This window comes from Sciurus carolinensis, chromosome 6 (assembly GCF_902686445.1).
Source record: "Sciurus carolinensis chromosome 6, mSciCar1.2, whole genome shotgun sequence".
NCBI lineage: Eukaryota > Metazoa > Chordata > Mammalia > Rodentia > Sciuridae > Sciurus > Sciurus carolinensis.
This window is the reverse complement of record NC_062218.1, coordinates 158,164,162-158,179,363: the sequence shown is the minus strand read 5'-3', so window position 1 is coordinate 158,179,363 and position 15,202 is coordinate 158,164,162. Positions and strand designations below refer to the sequence as shown.

At 54.7% G+C, this 15,202-nt stretch overlaps 1 long non-coding RNA gene across 1 annotated transcript in view; it reads left to right on the top strand.

The window, feature by feature from the left end:
- LOC124986658 (uncharacterized) overlaps positions 1-15,202 on the top strand; it is a 49,070-nt gene that overhangs the window by 16,953 nt on the left and 16,915 nt on the right. The window lies entirely within an intron of this gene.

Genomic DNA, 15,202 nt, shown 5'->3' with positions numbered 1-15,202 from the left:
CAGGGCCTTGGAGCCCACCATGGCCCCTCCTGCAGCCTGCCCGTTACCACCCCTCATTCTCAGCCTGAGGCCCACATGTGATGACTATTTCCAAGACAGCCTGCCAGTCCAGGCTCACTTGTTGGGTTTGCATGCTGGACCCTAGGCCACCTGGTGAACTGCTCCTTGTCCTTGAAGCCCCAGCTCCCTTCTTCCAACTTCCACAGCCTCCCCCTTCTTCTCCCTTCTGCTCTATTAGGTCAGGTTCATCTCTGCAGCCGCATGGATCACACTACCTTACAATGCTTACGTCCATCCCTGTCTATAGCCATGCTTGCACCTCCTTATAACCCCTTCCTATGCACATAGCCACTAAAGGGAACTTGAAGAGGCTGGGACTCCTCATACCATCCCTGAATCCCAAGTCAAGTCCAGGGTCTGGCCTGGACTCAGGAGATGTTGAATGATCATTCCCCTCCTCGAGTGATGTTCGGTATCTCACCTCCTCAGGTGAAGTTCAATGAGAAAGGGGACAGGGGGAGAGGAGTGTGGTGGGAGGGCGTTGGTAAGGGTGGACGCTGGATCCCAGGCCTGGCATCTTCTGCTTCTCGGGACAGGCTGTCTCAGCACGGGCACCTCTTTCCCATAGCTCCTCCATGGCTGCAGAAGGCTCTAGAGTGAGCGGCCCTTCCTGCACCCTGCCATACGCTTCCCTCCACAGACCCAGAGTCACAAAAGCAGAAAGACAAAAAGCAGCCAGGTGACTTCTTAGAGGAAATTGGAAGGAATTCATGGTGACTGTGCCCAGGTGTCAGGCTAATTGACATCCCATGTACGGTGAGTCAACAGGCCCAAAGTTCAACTGACTCATCCAAGTTCACACAACTGGCCAAGAGGAGAGTTGACTGGAGGCCTTCTGGGCCCTCACTGAAGGCCAGGCTCTGGCTGAGAGAATGTGGAGAAAGATCTAGAGGGAATCTGGCCTTGAGAGGTAGTGAAATGAGGCAGCTGAAGGTCTCAGGGACCCTGGCTGATGCCAGGCTCCACCCACTTCTCCACCGAAGGGTTTCAATGCTGAAGACAGGCATTTCCCTGTGATGCCTGGTGGAGCACAGCGAGCTGGCTTCGTTCAGGGTCACTGTGATGGATACCGGGACCGTGGCAACGGAATTTCGCAATGAAGGACAGTGACTGGACTCAGCTTCGAATACAGCATGGGAAAACGAGAGTTTATAGCCAGGAGCAGGGTGGGGACAGTGGGTGGAAAACTGTAGGAGGGAACGGCAGGGGCCGGGGGATTCTGGCTAAACCAACTGAACAGGATTCCTGCTGAAAACAGGCAGGTGTGATCAGGCATCACCCGAGGGACAGTGGAGGGTGAGGGCAGGCATGGAGGACGATCAGATAGCAAGGGTGAGGGGAATTCCTGCCCAAACTGGAGTTTATAAGGAAGTCCACAGAAGGACCTAGGAGAAGGTTCAGGAGCATGATGAAATTTTGGTCAAGCAAAGAATCTTTGTCATTATATTAAAAATAAATAAATCGATCAAGATGTGAGAAAGGAAAGGTCTGGAGAAGATTGTGTAGACCCTGCGGGGTGGCGTAGGTGGACTTGGCTCCGTGTCTGTCAGGGTGACTTCACCTGCAGATGGTCATTCAGCTCAAGAAAACCAGGAAGTGGGGGCTGTCACAATCCTTTATCCTGAAGGGATACCAGGAAGGGTGGTGGCAGATGGGAATCAGTGACGATCATCTGGAGGGACCCTGAAGCCAGAGCCCCAAAGCTCTTATGAAGGACAAGGTTACTACGAATGGGGTGTGTATGTGCAGGGGTGGTCATGGTGTCACCAACCATGTCACCTGCAGGAAATCTTCCACCTCAGCTGTCTCCTATTCCATCTGACCATTTGGGCCACATCTCCTCACCCCTGTTTGACCAGCCTTTGGACAAGGTAATTCATTTATTTTCTCATGAGTCATGTTTTAGAGAAGCATCTCTGGTTTTAGGGACAGTGATTCACCTGAGAGCTGGCAAAAGGCCAGGGGGCAGAGATGGTCACCTGAACATAGAGTGCTAGCTCCCTCTTTCCCTCCCTGGTCTTGCTCTGCAGAAGGCGGGGCATTCCAAGCAGGAGCCTGGCCTGGTGCCGACTGCAGGGGACTCATGAACAGCGTGGAGAAGGCTCCTTTGAGAGGCTCACGGTCCACAGAGGAGAGGGTGTGAGCCAGCAAGCCATGGTCCAGGGAAGGGCGGGAAGGCAGTGATTTTTCATTATTATAATGAAATACCCGAGGCTGAGTACTTGTAAAGATTGTTTATGTAGCTTGCTGTTTGGGAGCTGAAAGTTCGAACAGCGTGCTGTTGGATCCAATGAGAGTCCCCTGGGCTATGTCACCACATGGAGGGTGGCACTCCAGCAGCAAGACCAGGGGTGCCAGGATAGATCACACAGTAGGACTGGAAGCCAGGCCAGAGGGGAAGTCTTGTGACCTCCCACTTGTCCTTGTTCTTAAAGTCGAAACATCTCTCAAGACCATCATGCCGGGGACCGAGCTCCCAACAAAGAGTCCTTTGGGGACACACTGAGCCATATCTAAATCACCATTTCATTATAGGAAAAGGAGCGGAGAGGTGGGAGAGAGGGTGGAGCTCCTGGGGACTGGGAAGACCCATGAGGGAGGCAGCAACGGGACCAGTTCTGGAAGGGTGCAGAGCAGGGCCATCTCAGAGGGAGGGAGGTCTGTGGGCCACAAGCAGAGAGGTGTCAGGACGAGGACCAGGCTCACATGTGCAGAAGCCGAGTGGGTGAGTTCTATCAGTTGACAGTGGGGGGCCAGCAGAAGATTCCAGCAGGGAGCCACTGGCCTGGTGCATCAAGGGTGGAGATAGGGAGCAGTTCAGGTGTCACATGGCTGGCGCCTGGAGAGGCAGTAAGGAAACATCTCTTTGCTGGCAGGAAAGGCAGTGCGGAAGGCAGACCTTGCCCTTCAAGGACCACAGGCATGAGCAGCAGGAATAGGTCAATCTCAAGCCAGTAAGAACATGCAGGTGCACACCTAGAGGTTACAGTGAATGTGGAACTTCACACAAACAACAAACACTTTTTAGTATGTCCCAAATATTGCATTATTCAGTGCTTGTCTGAAATTTAAGTTTGGCCGAGCATCCTGGCTTTTATGTGGTGCCTTGTGTAGCACAAGGAAAATGGCCCCATGTCCATCTGACCAGAGAGAGAGAGAGAGAGAGAGAGAGAGAGAGAGAGAGAGAGAGAAAGTGCAGACCAGTTGCTTACACTTGCTTTTGCTCTGATGCTCTGCTTGAATTTGTTAAAACGATGGGTCAAAATACAGTGTCCAGAGAGTTCAGATGTCTGCATTTCTAGAAGAACCTGGGAAGCGGAATCCTAGCATTGATATTTCTGACGATTAATCATGAGGCTCGTGTCTGACGCCAGTGCCTCCTAGCTGAGCGGATAGACCAGGTGAGTGCAAAATACCTAACAGACACTCGCTTCTGCCCGAGTCCCTGTCATTAAGCACCTTCGCTTTTCAATGGGTTCTTTGGTGTTTGTAACCATTATGGTTAATGTGTAATTAAACTCTGGAAAACACCTGCTTGAGGCCAGAGCCTGTCTCTGCTCCATAGACAGTAATTTACTGATTGAGTCGGTAAATAAGCTGTACATACCAGAGAGAGAGGCCGCCCCTCACCCCCTGTAATTCAGAACAAGGTAACCCTGTAAGAGTTACAGAATAAAATCCACATAAAATGAATGAAAAAAAAATCACTTATGGATATTATCTGTAGTATTTAACTGACAGCGTTAAAGCCCTGAAGCCCAAAACTCAATCAAGGTGACCTGGGGACGGGTGAGTGGTAGCAGAGGGTGAACTAAGGAAGCTGCTCAGCTCCTGCAGATTAGAATCATGAGGTCACCGAAGACCTGGGGGGATGATTGGCTTGGGGACTTGGGAAAGAAAATTCAAAAATCATTTGGTAGTGTTTGTGCAGGGCCTGCCAAGGGAGGTGAGGCTGGAACCTGCCAGGAGTGTTTCTGGTCTCTGGAGAGGTGTTGGTGGGCCTGGGCCCTCCCGCCCTGCACTGCCCCTGGCCTATTTCAGCTAGGGAGTGATGATCTGTTGGGATTTGTTTATAAGGAGCAGCACTTTCCTACCCCCCTTCCTCTTGGTCCTCTTGACCCCTCTCTTGCTCTTGTTCTGCTCCTCCTTATTGTAGTTCCATCTCTCAAAATAAATTAGCAGAGAGGACTTAGTTCTGGTTGGGGCAAGAGCCTCAGGAGCTTGGTGCCAAGACTTCCCTCAAAGGCTGCTCAACTCTCAGAGAACTGGCAGGATCAGGTTGCTGACCTGCAGCACCCAGAGTCAAGCCCCAGAATGTGACCCGACCTGAAGGTCTTCTGCCCCGAGCGCCTTACTCCAAAGCATCACCTGGCCGTGTCTCTGAGCTCTCAGGCTAGTTATGCATTCAGTTTTTGTGGTTTATAACCAATCCTGCCTTCGTTTCACTTCAAGGAACACTACCTGTATTTTCCAGCACCTTTTAATCTTGTAGACGGACAGAAACCTCCTCTGGAGCAAAGGTGGCTTAAACAGATGCATGATTGAATCCTCGGCATCTAATGGCAGACAATAGTCAGTTAAATACTATTCTTTAAGGAAAACAAAACAAAACAAAAACACAAACAAAATAACCAAAGATGAGTTCCTCAGGTGAACTGGGGAGGGGGGAAATGGACTCAGTATAAAGGCAGTGAGTGTCCCGTGACTGAAGGATCCAGGACCCTGGAGCTGTACATGTGGCACCCTAGTTTGCCTGTTCAATGTCCCTTTCTCTCAGCCATGAGAAAAGTACACCCCAAAGTGATCGCTCTAAGTAGCTATTCACCGCCAGCTCCTCTTGGCGAGGTGCCACTTGGCCCAACTTTCTGCATTGCTGCAGAGCAGGTGAGGAACTGTTCGTGGCCACAGAGAAGGATCACTTTCACATCATCTTGTGCACCGTGCGGGGTACACACAGAAGCAGGGATTCTTATCTCAGGTGAGATAAGAGCTTGCTGTCACTTCAAATGTGGTGGCTGCTTCATGCCGAAGTCTCGTTTGCCCTGGGGACGCTGAGCCAAAAGGAGTGTCCAGGGTGGTGTTTCAGGTTTCTCTCCTCTGGGTTGTAGTTTTAATTCCTATTACTCAGGAGGCTGACTTAAATAATACAAGGAGGCAATTAATGTAATGCTTGTCTATTCATTAAATAAATATTAACCGAGCAATCCAACGCACGCCTGGCACTAGAGTCCCTTTCAGTCTAACAGGAACGAGCTTGGGAGACAAACACATTCGACTAGTGCAGGGGTGCCCAGCAGAGCGCAGGCCTGGGCCCACGTCTTGCTGGGCACGTTAGAACTGCAAATCACCGTGAGGAGGAAATGGGGCTGAGCAGAGGAGGAAGCTGGGGGGCAGGATGCAGAGATGGCCAGACCTGAGCAAGGACCCAGTCCTGCCCCGCCCCACCTGGTGTGTCAATCCAAAGTCCTGAGAGAGAGAGTCGAGCCTTATTATCCATGTCAGATGGTTTGACCCAGGAAAGTAACTGGCAGGGGAAGTCGCTAAAATGTTGGGCATGGTGTCAGGAGCTAGGAAAATGTAAGAACAGGAGGGCAGGTCAGGTAAGATGGCCACGATGGCATGGAAGGCCTCTTCACTCACCCAACAATCCACCCACTCATCCACCCGTCCACTCATTAATTTGCAATATTTTCTAGTTCCTTTTGTAGGAAATACAAAGATAAATAAAAAGTTGCCACCTGCAAGGAACTTAGAGTCTAGCGAGAGAGGAAAGTGAGAAATAATGAGTACAAATACTGATGGAGTCATGCTGTGGGAACATATTCTTTGTATGGGTTCCTCAAGCCCTGATTTCCATAGGGAGCAACAGAGGGCCACGTGTCACCCATACATGCTGTGGATTGCATCCCAGGAGAGCAGCCCTGAGCTTAGGGAAGCCAAGTGTCCCCTGAAGGACAGTAAGCCTACCTGCCCTTTGCTTTGGAGGGACACACTAGGTGCATCTCCTGAAGCTATTTGTTCTGCAGATGGTCTTGAAAAGATAGTCTGTAATCAAAACAGCGTCTCTGCTCCCAAGATGTGCAGAAACTCAAGGACTCTTGGAAAAACACCTCCCAACAATGACCAGGCCTATCTTTTAGGATGTTAGTGTTTATGGCAACCAAGAACACACTGAGAGAAGGCTGCAGCCTGGGTCCCAAGGGGTTCTTCTGCAATATTGGGATAGGGCCATCCTGGGCCGGGCTGGTGACACAGGCCACAGGGCAGAAGAGCAGAAGAGGGGAGGCGCAGCATCTGGCACTCTCTCCTGCTGGCTGATGGGAAAGGCTTGGTGAGAAATGCATGGAATGAATGGTCCAGGAGGAGGAAGGCCGGCCCTCAGAGCAGGTGTCTAAGTAGAAGAATGACCCCCGCATGACCTGGGCATGCTGCCTCCGCATCAGCAACCGTCTGAGGGAAGAGGAAGTGAAAGCCCACTGAGGGCGTCCTGCGCGCTGGGCTCGCAGTGTTTCTACAACTCGCCTTTCTTTGAATCTCGTAATAACCTGTCTTCTTCCTTTTCATTATGACAAAATGCATGTAACAAATTGAGCACTGCAACTATTTGGAGGTGAACATTTTAAAGTGGCCTTACGTTCACTTGCCAGGTTGTGCAACCATCACCACTGTCTTGTTCTAGAAGGTTCTCATCACCCAGAACAGAAAGCACGTGCCCTCTAGCAATTTTCCCTTCCTCCCTACCCAGCCCTTGGCATTCACTCATCCGCCTTCTGCCTCATTGGATTTGCCCGTTTTGGATATTCATCACGATTTTTTAAAAAAGAGATCTTAAGAGATATTTTTAGCTGTAGGTGGACACAACACCTTTATTCTATGTATCTATTATCTATGTGGTGCTGAGGATGGAACCCAGTGCCTCGCCTGTGGGAGGCAAGTGCCCGAGCACTGAGCCACAACCCCAGCCCCATGACCTTTCAAGGTTAGTATTATTGGTTTTCCCATTTTACAGATGAGGAAGCTCCTGCCCAGAGAAGTTCAGATCCTGTCCAAGGTCACAGGTGGCAGAGGAGGGTGGCTTACTGACTCCCGGGTAGAGGAGAATCTGCCAATGTGGCCCTTGGGAGAGTCCCCTGTTGATGTGTCCAGGGTTTGCTTAGGCAGAGCCAGAAGTGGGGATCCTGCCCATGAGGCTTGAGTCAGAGGAGGCAGGAGGGAGAGGCTCCAGAAAGGAAGGGTCCCAGGCGTGCGGCAGTGGGCCAGGCCCTGCCATTGGGTGCTCTTGCTACGGGAGTCTGGGGCAAGGGGGCCTGTGCAAGGGGGCTTTGGGCGCAGCTGCCCCGTCCGCCTGCTCCAGACCCACAGCTTTGCCTCTGGGGGACGCCAGCCCCTTCTCTTCCCCCAGGGAGGCCAGCCGTCCCTGCCTGCCACTCAGCTGCAGCCCCTCCAGGCAGGCTGGGGCTGGTGATGGCTGAGAGCTCACAGTGGCTGGGTCAGAGCCACCGCCTCGGCCTCCGTGGGGCTGTGTGGACCTTTTGTTCCCTCCCTGGGAACCTAGAGGAGCTGGGCTGGGTTCCCCACGCCCACTGCAGTCTGGGCCCTCGGGCTTTGGCCTCCCCTTTGAGCCTCATGGGGGTCACTTTCTGGGCCTTTGTTCAAGCCAACAGACGGGGAGGGCTTTTCTTGCTTGGGGGTAGATGGTGGGTGTTTGGGCGTGTCCTTCCATAGCTCAAGAGGCTCCTGGTCTCCCTCTGGAATGTTGGTCCCCCACCTTCCCAGCGCTGTCTGCCCCTGCCGCCTCCCTGGGAGGCCGAGGGGGCGGGAGATGGTGTCCCTCAGGGTGCCCGGACTTGTCCCCTGTGACCCCCCTCTCTTGAGCATAGCTCTCACCTGGAGTGGCATCCCTGGGCCCCCAGGGCCTGGAGGGCTAAGTGTTCTTCAAGATGGGTCCCTCCAGATGGATGACGCTGTAGCAGCAGAAGGGAAGGCAGTGCCACAGCCTGGGGACACATGGTGACTGCATCTGGCTGGGAGGCGCGGCGTGTGACCTCCTCTGGCGATGAGCTGACTGTCTGTGAATGTGACCCCCACAGATGTATGCCTCCCGCACCCGCCTCACCTCTCAGGAGGAAATTTCCAGCAGCAGCCCGACCCCACGGGTGAGCCTGTTCTGGAAAGTCATGATGGCGACTCACGGTGCCTGGTTGGGTGAGTGGGAACGAGGTGGGCACAGGAGACGTCTGGCTGCCCGCAGGAGCGGATCCTGACCAAGTGCCCTCTTCTCGCTTGACAGACCTGGGGCCGCCCAGCTCTGCCCCCTGGGCCACGCGGTGTGGCCTCCTCCTCAGTGCATCTTCGTCTCCCGTTTCTACCAAGGGTTTAACTCGCCGCTGTTGAGTTGTGAGGCTTCGCTGTGTGAGCGCACAAGAAATGCCCGGAAAATCTGCACCAAAAGTGAGCAGTTATGTTAGCCTTCGACTGTCCCCTTTAGCTCCAGCATTTTCTAAAAGAATGACTGGGTTTGCTCAGGGCTCCATATCTCTGGCTCAGCCTTTTCTGGGACGTTTCTCTGCTAAGCCCCCTGTTCTGGCCTCTGTCTGGCTGGTGGGGCCTCAGTTGTCTCCCCAGGAAGTAGGCCCCTCAGGCTGCACAACTCTCTCACCAAAGTCTGCAAGCCGCTTCGTGGCTCTGGCCAGGACAAGCTGCTTCCGCCACGGGGTTGTCAGCTACCCACGCCGTGGCGGGCGGCTTCTGTTCAGAATGGCAGAGCGAGTGTGGGGCTGAGCCTACTGCCAGGGGCTTGGTGGGGGCCGCACATGCTGTGGAGCGCAGGAGGGCTTGGGCTCCCGAGCCAGCCCACCACTGACTGACCCGCTCCGCTGGAGACTTGGGGCAGGTGTCACGCCTCCCTCGGCTTTGCTTTGCCCATCTCTGACCGGTCTCCTTCCGGGCCAGGGGGAGAGTGGACAAGCTGAGGAGTGGAACAGTGGACACACACAGAGGACACGGACAAAGCAAGTTGTTGGCAAGAGCTGCACCCTGTGGATTTTCCCAGGAATCCCCGGGGCTCTGGGCTGCTGGGGTCGGTGGCACCTTCCAGTTTCTCCATCTCTGAGTCGGAATCGTGGCAGGAGGAAACAAGAAATGAGCAGGCTGTGGAGCCCGCTGGGTGCCAGCTCCGTCCCGGGTTCTACCTATGTTCACTCACCCACCCTGAGAGGGCCCGGGGCCGACACCTCCCCTCCAGCCCAGGAGGAAGCAGGTTGAAGGAGGTCAGCACCTTGCCAGGTCTCAGCGAAGGCCTGGTGAGTCAGGAGCCACCCCGGGTCTGTCTGAAAAGCCCATTATTCCCTCCTTCCCTCACCTGTCCCTGCCGTCTGTGAGGGCTGGGCCTTAAACAGAAGGGGACTGTTATTTAAGACCTGCTTATTGTATCCTCATTTGGGCATATCGTAAGAGCTGCCCTGGGTGATTGTGTAGCAATCACAAATTCTTCATCTCCGACTTTCCAAACTGACCCGGAAGCGTTCAGGTCAAATCGCTAACATGCCAATCATGCCCTGACTAGAGGTCTCTCTGGTGACCTGGGGATTTGATCGCACACAATCACCATTCATGGCCACAACAAAGATTGATTCAGGGCTGGTTCTGTGACACTTGTCACTGAATGGTAACTTCCTTTCGTTAAAAAGTGTTACCTTGGGGCTGGGATTGTGGCTCAGTGGTGGAGCACTTGCCTAACACGTGAGGCACTGGTTTCCATCCTCAGCACCACAGAAAAATAAATGAATAAAATAAAGGCATTGTGTCCATCTACAACTAAAAATATGTTTTTAAAAAAGTGTTACCTTCACATTAAGAAATGGAAACTGCTGTCGTTCGCATTCCAAGCCACCTGGGGCCTCCTGCTTTGTGGAGGTTGAGCGTCTTCAGGAACAGTGCGCACTGCTGCGTTCCTGGATGGCAGTGCCACAGGCTCAGGTGGACGAAGGCCCTCAGTGCTGCAGGCTGTAGAAATGGGAGCCCAGACGGCAGAGGGAGGGTCCAAGTCCCAAGTGGCAGATGCCGTTGAGATGGGGAGTCCCTGAAAACGCGCGGGCCACTTCTGAAGAAGTGGGGCCACTGGCCTGTGGCCCAAGGCGGCTGGGACTGGTGTGGTGGCCCAGAGCAAGCCATTCCTGAGAGTGGGAAATTCAGATTTGGGCAGCAGAGAATTGAGGGGAAGGCGGGGTCACGAGCCCCTCCCCGGGAGCTCCCAGGAGCTGAGGAAGGCTGACAGCGTCAGGGGCCGCCGCTGGAAAGGAAGCGCCTGCGTTGGGCCCACCCGAAGCTTCACACAGATCAGAGATGCTGACTCTGGACAAGGTCAAGGAACGTGAGGGTACACTGCCATCAAAATGGGGCGCTTGTCCAGGTCAGAAAAATGACAAGGCCCGAGCAGGTGGCAATGGCTTGCCTTTTGCTCCCACTGCAAACCCTCTTTCCTCTCCCTGTTCCTTGGCCTGCAGACTGTCATTCCCAGAAAAAAGAAAAGGTGACCAAACCCAGCCCCAGCGGGCCTGTGGCCTTCCCATGAGAACAGGGCAGGTGGCCAGGAAAGGCAGGGCTGAGGGAGGGAGGGCCACAGACAGAGGCAAACAGAAGTCCCTTCCTAGAGTGCTGCTGCGGGGGACTGTAGAGACCGGCCACTTGGACCCCTCACCCACTGTCGAGGAGCCCACAGTCCAGAGAGTGCGACGTGACCGACGTGGGGCAGCACACCCTGTTGGTCCAGTGCGCTGCGGTGCCGCTGAGCTGAGGTGAAGCCTTGAGTTACCTTGAGTAACTCTCGGCCTGCGGGAAATCTCTGCTTCCGGGAGGTGATTTTGTTAGGCTGCCTGAAGCCGACTGGCCAGGAACAGGAGCAGCTCCTTGGGCTGAGGCTGCTCTTTCTTTATGGCGATGCTGCCCGGAAGTGCCTGCTGGCAGATCACTGAGCAGCGGGTGCCACTGGTCTGAAGGCCATGGCTCTGCCCCTTGGCTGGCTCACTGTGTGCTCTGAGCAGGTGAATGGACTCCGGGCGGCTCAGTGAAGTAGGTGTGATCTTGCTGCCCACATTAGTTACGGGTCTCTCTAGAAGTGGGCGCCACCACGGGACAGCTGCCTGAGATTTATAGGGCAGAGTCTGTGATGAAGGACTAGTTGGAGGGTCGTTGCAGGACGGAAAGATGGGGTAGGTAAGGGCAGCAGACAGCGTGCAGTTCTGGGGACCCTTGGCTAGGTCGATGGGGAACCCCCATGAGCAGAAACTGCTCATTACAGGGATTTGGTGTCTGGCCAGAGCAGGTTGGACCTTCCCCCTCTGTGCTCAGCCTGGGGGACTTTGTGGCCCTGGCAGCAGCCATCCCCAGCCCCCTTCTCTCCTGGGATGGAATGGGTGGTCATATTATATCCTCACCCACCACCCATGAACTCTGAAGTGACCAGTCAGGTCCTCCTGAAGAAGGTCTGAGTAGCATCTCTGTGGCCACAACATTCCCACTTTACAGATGAGGAAATGGAGGTACAAGCAGGGAAAGCCCCTTGCCTAGGGTCTCATGGCTGATAATGGCAGTGCTGGTACCAAGGCTGGCTTAATGCCAGAGACTGCCCTCTTGGCCTCAGGCAATGCCGTGGGCTGGTGTTTAGAGAGAGCAGCCAAGGTGCAGGCTCTGGAACTGGGCAGGTTTGCATGTACCTTGTCACTGTGCCACCCATCAGCTTGGGCCTGTGAGAAGGTCATCCCTGAAGTGGGAGGTGCAGAGGTCAGCAGGAGGCAGTGCTCAGTCTGTATCTGTTCCTGGTCTCATCCCACCTCCCAGAGGCCACTAGAGGTCAAGGGAGCAGGCAGGTCTAAAAACAGGATGTAGGTGAGGTTCTCAGAAGAGTTGTTTCCCAGAACCATTCAGGTATTCTAAGAAACGACCCCTCAGACTGTCCCCATCATTTCCACCAATACCTGCAGGTCCATGCTGGTCTGTTCCAGGCACAAAGGTTGGTTATGACTGGGCCCCTTCCCTCGCTCCGCCCCCGATCGCCATGAAACCATCTGACCTCAGCCAAGGGACCTATCTCCAGGCAGGGGACAGGGATGTCAAGACCCATCCAGCCTGCTCCGGGCAGTAACCCGGGAACCCAAGAGACCCTGGTGCAGGATCTGGATCTGTAGCCAACAGGAAGTGAAGTGCTTCTGAATGGTTTCAAGACTCACTTCCTGTCCCCTGTGTGCATGAATTAAAGTCTGGGGAGCACCCAGGCCCCCAGGAAAGCCCAATCACCAACCTAGGGGAAGGAAAGGAGCCGGTGGCCACTGAGGTCGGCTCCAGAGTGATGTCCAGGGTAAGTGCACCTCTCCACGTGCTTAAAGCCTCAGGAATGCCAGCGAGAGTGCCGTCTTTCAGCCACGAACTCTTGAGGGTCTGCTGCTTGCAGATGCTGTGCGGGGCGTGGGTTCGAGAGGGGGCCTGGATGTGGGAACACGCAGGCTTTGACCTTAGGAGTGTCTGAACCTGGGGGACGCGGATGCAGAAACAGCTGGGCAGGTGCCTTGCAGTGTACGGGGCGAGGCCGCAGAAGGGAAGTCAGCCACGTGTGAGGTCGAGAGGCTTCTCAGAGGGCAGCCGTCACGGCCGGGGTGAGGTTTGGCCACGGCCGAGCGGAAGACTAGTCCAAGAAGTGAGCGTGTGTGCAGGGCTGTGAATGCAGGAAACCCGCGGACGCCAAGGGGCTGCCTGCAGGTCTTCCAGAATCCCAGGAAAGAAGCCTCTGCTCACGCAGCTGCTCTCGGCCTCACGTGCCTTTCTAAGCCCCGCCATCTTACGGGACCACATGGTTCTTCTCAGGACCACAATGGAAAGGAACCTGCAACAGCACAGTCGCATCATGGAGCAAAGCTGCTGCCAACCGTGGACGGTGGCCCCATTTTAATGGAGCTGAAAGAAGAATCCCTATCCCCAAGTCAAGTCAGCAGGACACCTTGCTCAGGTGCTCACGGTGACACTGGGGTGAACGACGTCGGGGAATCGTAGCACTTGACGTAACGCTTGGTGAGGACAACAGAGGAGGATGTGCTGGTCCAACGGTCACGATGTGCACTTCTGTTATTTGAGAGTGTGCTGCTCCTACTTACGAAACTCAAGTCCACCGTCAAACAGTGTGACGCATGGGACGGCAGCACCACTGCATCAAGAGTCCACGCGGCGTGACCGACGTACTCCACCCTGGTTTGTGCAGTTGCCATCTGTGATGCTCAGCAGCATCAGAAGGTGGCTCGAAACGTTAAGCAACCCACGGCTAATTATTAGATTGTTACTCTTGTTTTTATAACTGAGCGATTGCTCCATCTATCTTTCTCTCCTTTCTCTTGGTCCTGGGGATTTAACTGGTGATCTACCCAGTCCTTTCATAAATTTTGAGACAGGGTCTCGCTAAGTTGCCCAGGCTGGCCTCAAACTTGCGATCCTCCTGGCCCAGCCTCCTGGGTTGCTGAGATTACAGGCATGTGCCATGTAGCCAGCTTCTTGCCGGGCACCTTCTGAGGGCCTTACCTGAGTCAGTGTATCATCCTCACCGCAACTTGCTGTGACAGGAGTTCTGATGAGCCCACTTTACAGATAAGGAAACGGAGGCACAGGAAGAGAGTCAGTGGCTGGGCTGGACCCAGGCTGCCTGACTCGGGGGTGCACTGCCCCTCAAACACTTTGGCTGCAGCTGATTTGCTCAGTGGCAGTGGCAAGTCGCCCAGTTGGTGGAAGATGTGCTTGACGCTCTTCTCAGGAGTCCACAGGCCTGTGCCTCACCTCAGAGACTCGGGTTTTCTTTAGTGTCTCTGGCATCAGGTTATTGTGCAGGGGAATAAATGAGTGAGCCTTTGAAAGTCTCCAAGAGGTTCTGTTTCTCAGATCCAGGTTCCAAATACTCCTCCGTCTCTGCCCGCCCCCCCCCTGAAGCTGCCTGGTTCATGTCGCTCCCCTGTCCTGTGTCAGCTCGCATTCCTGAAAGGCTGAGGGTCACAGCAGGAATGCTCTGCACTGTGGCCCAATGGGTGCCAGATGTGCCTGGGGCTTGGGTGGCTGGGTGCTGGGGCAGGCGCCAGCCCTGGCGTTGGGGTGGCTGCTAGTGAAGGCGGCCTGGCCACCCCCATCTCCTCTCCCAGGGAGATTGCTAACTCTCTCAAGCACCCAAGGCAGGAAGTCCCAACATCCCCATTTTTCAGAGGAGGAAACTGAGTCTTCGAAAGATGAAGACTTGCTCGAGATCTGTACAGCTGACTAATGGCAGAGTTGGAACTGGTGCTAGACTGACCGACGACACAGCCCCTCGCTTTCCTTCACACCATTCTATCCTGTGAACTCAGCACTCTATCACCATTTCTGCTTTATAGACCAGAGGCTCAGAGAAGTAGAGGCACTTCCCTGAGGACGCCCAGACTCTGAAGGCTCCAGGACACGCTTCCACCCTGGTTCCACCTGGTGACCCTGTGAGGAGGGCAAGCCTCTGGAGTCAGGGACCTTTGTTATCCAGCTCCAGTCCCCAGCCCCTGTGGCTACTTGCTGGGTCTGGCGGTTACAGAGCCAGGAGCAGGGATGCTCTGCGAAGCCAGGCAGACTCTGAACCAGAAACAGGAGGCTTGTCAAGTCCTGGGTCACGCTCCTGGTGTTGGGCAGGCTGCTCTTTTGTAAAGTGGGGTGTGAGCCCCTCAGCTTCGCAGGGATGCTGAGGCCTTGAAGCTGGTCCCACCACGCAGGGTGGTTCTCCCTGCTGTGGCCTGGCGACTGCCTGCCTACATGCCTGGGGCCTGCCAGCCTCCTCTCCTGATCTACTGTCAGCTCAGCTCCCAGGTGGCTGGTCTGGCCTGTTGGGCCACATTTCCCCCAGTCTTCTAGCTCTGCAGACCTCCTCCCCTCTCTGGAGACCTCTGCCCCCATCCTGAGTGCCAGCCTGGGGGAGATTCCAGGGCAGACAGCCCAGCCGCCTTGGTGAGAGAACCCAAAAGTAAGTAAAGGAATATTGACTGAGAAGCCTCAGCTGGCCAGGCACTTCAGTACTTAAATTCTCAGATTTGCAGCAAACCCGAGAATGTCACCCTTGGTTTACGTCTGATGCAAGCAGGGCTCAGGAAGGCCC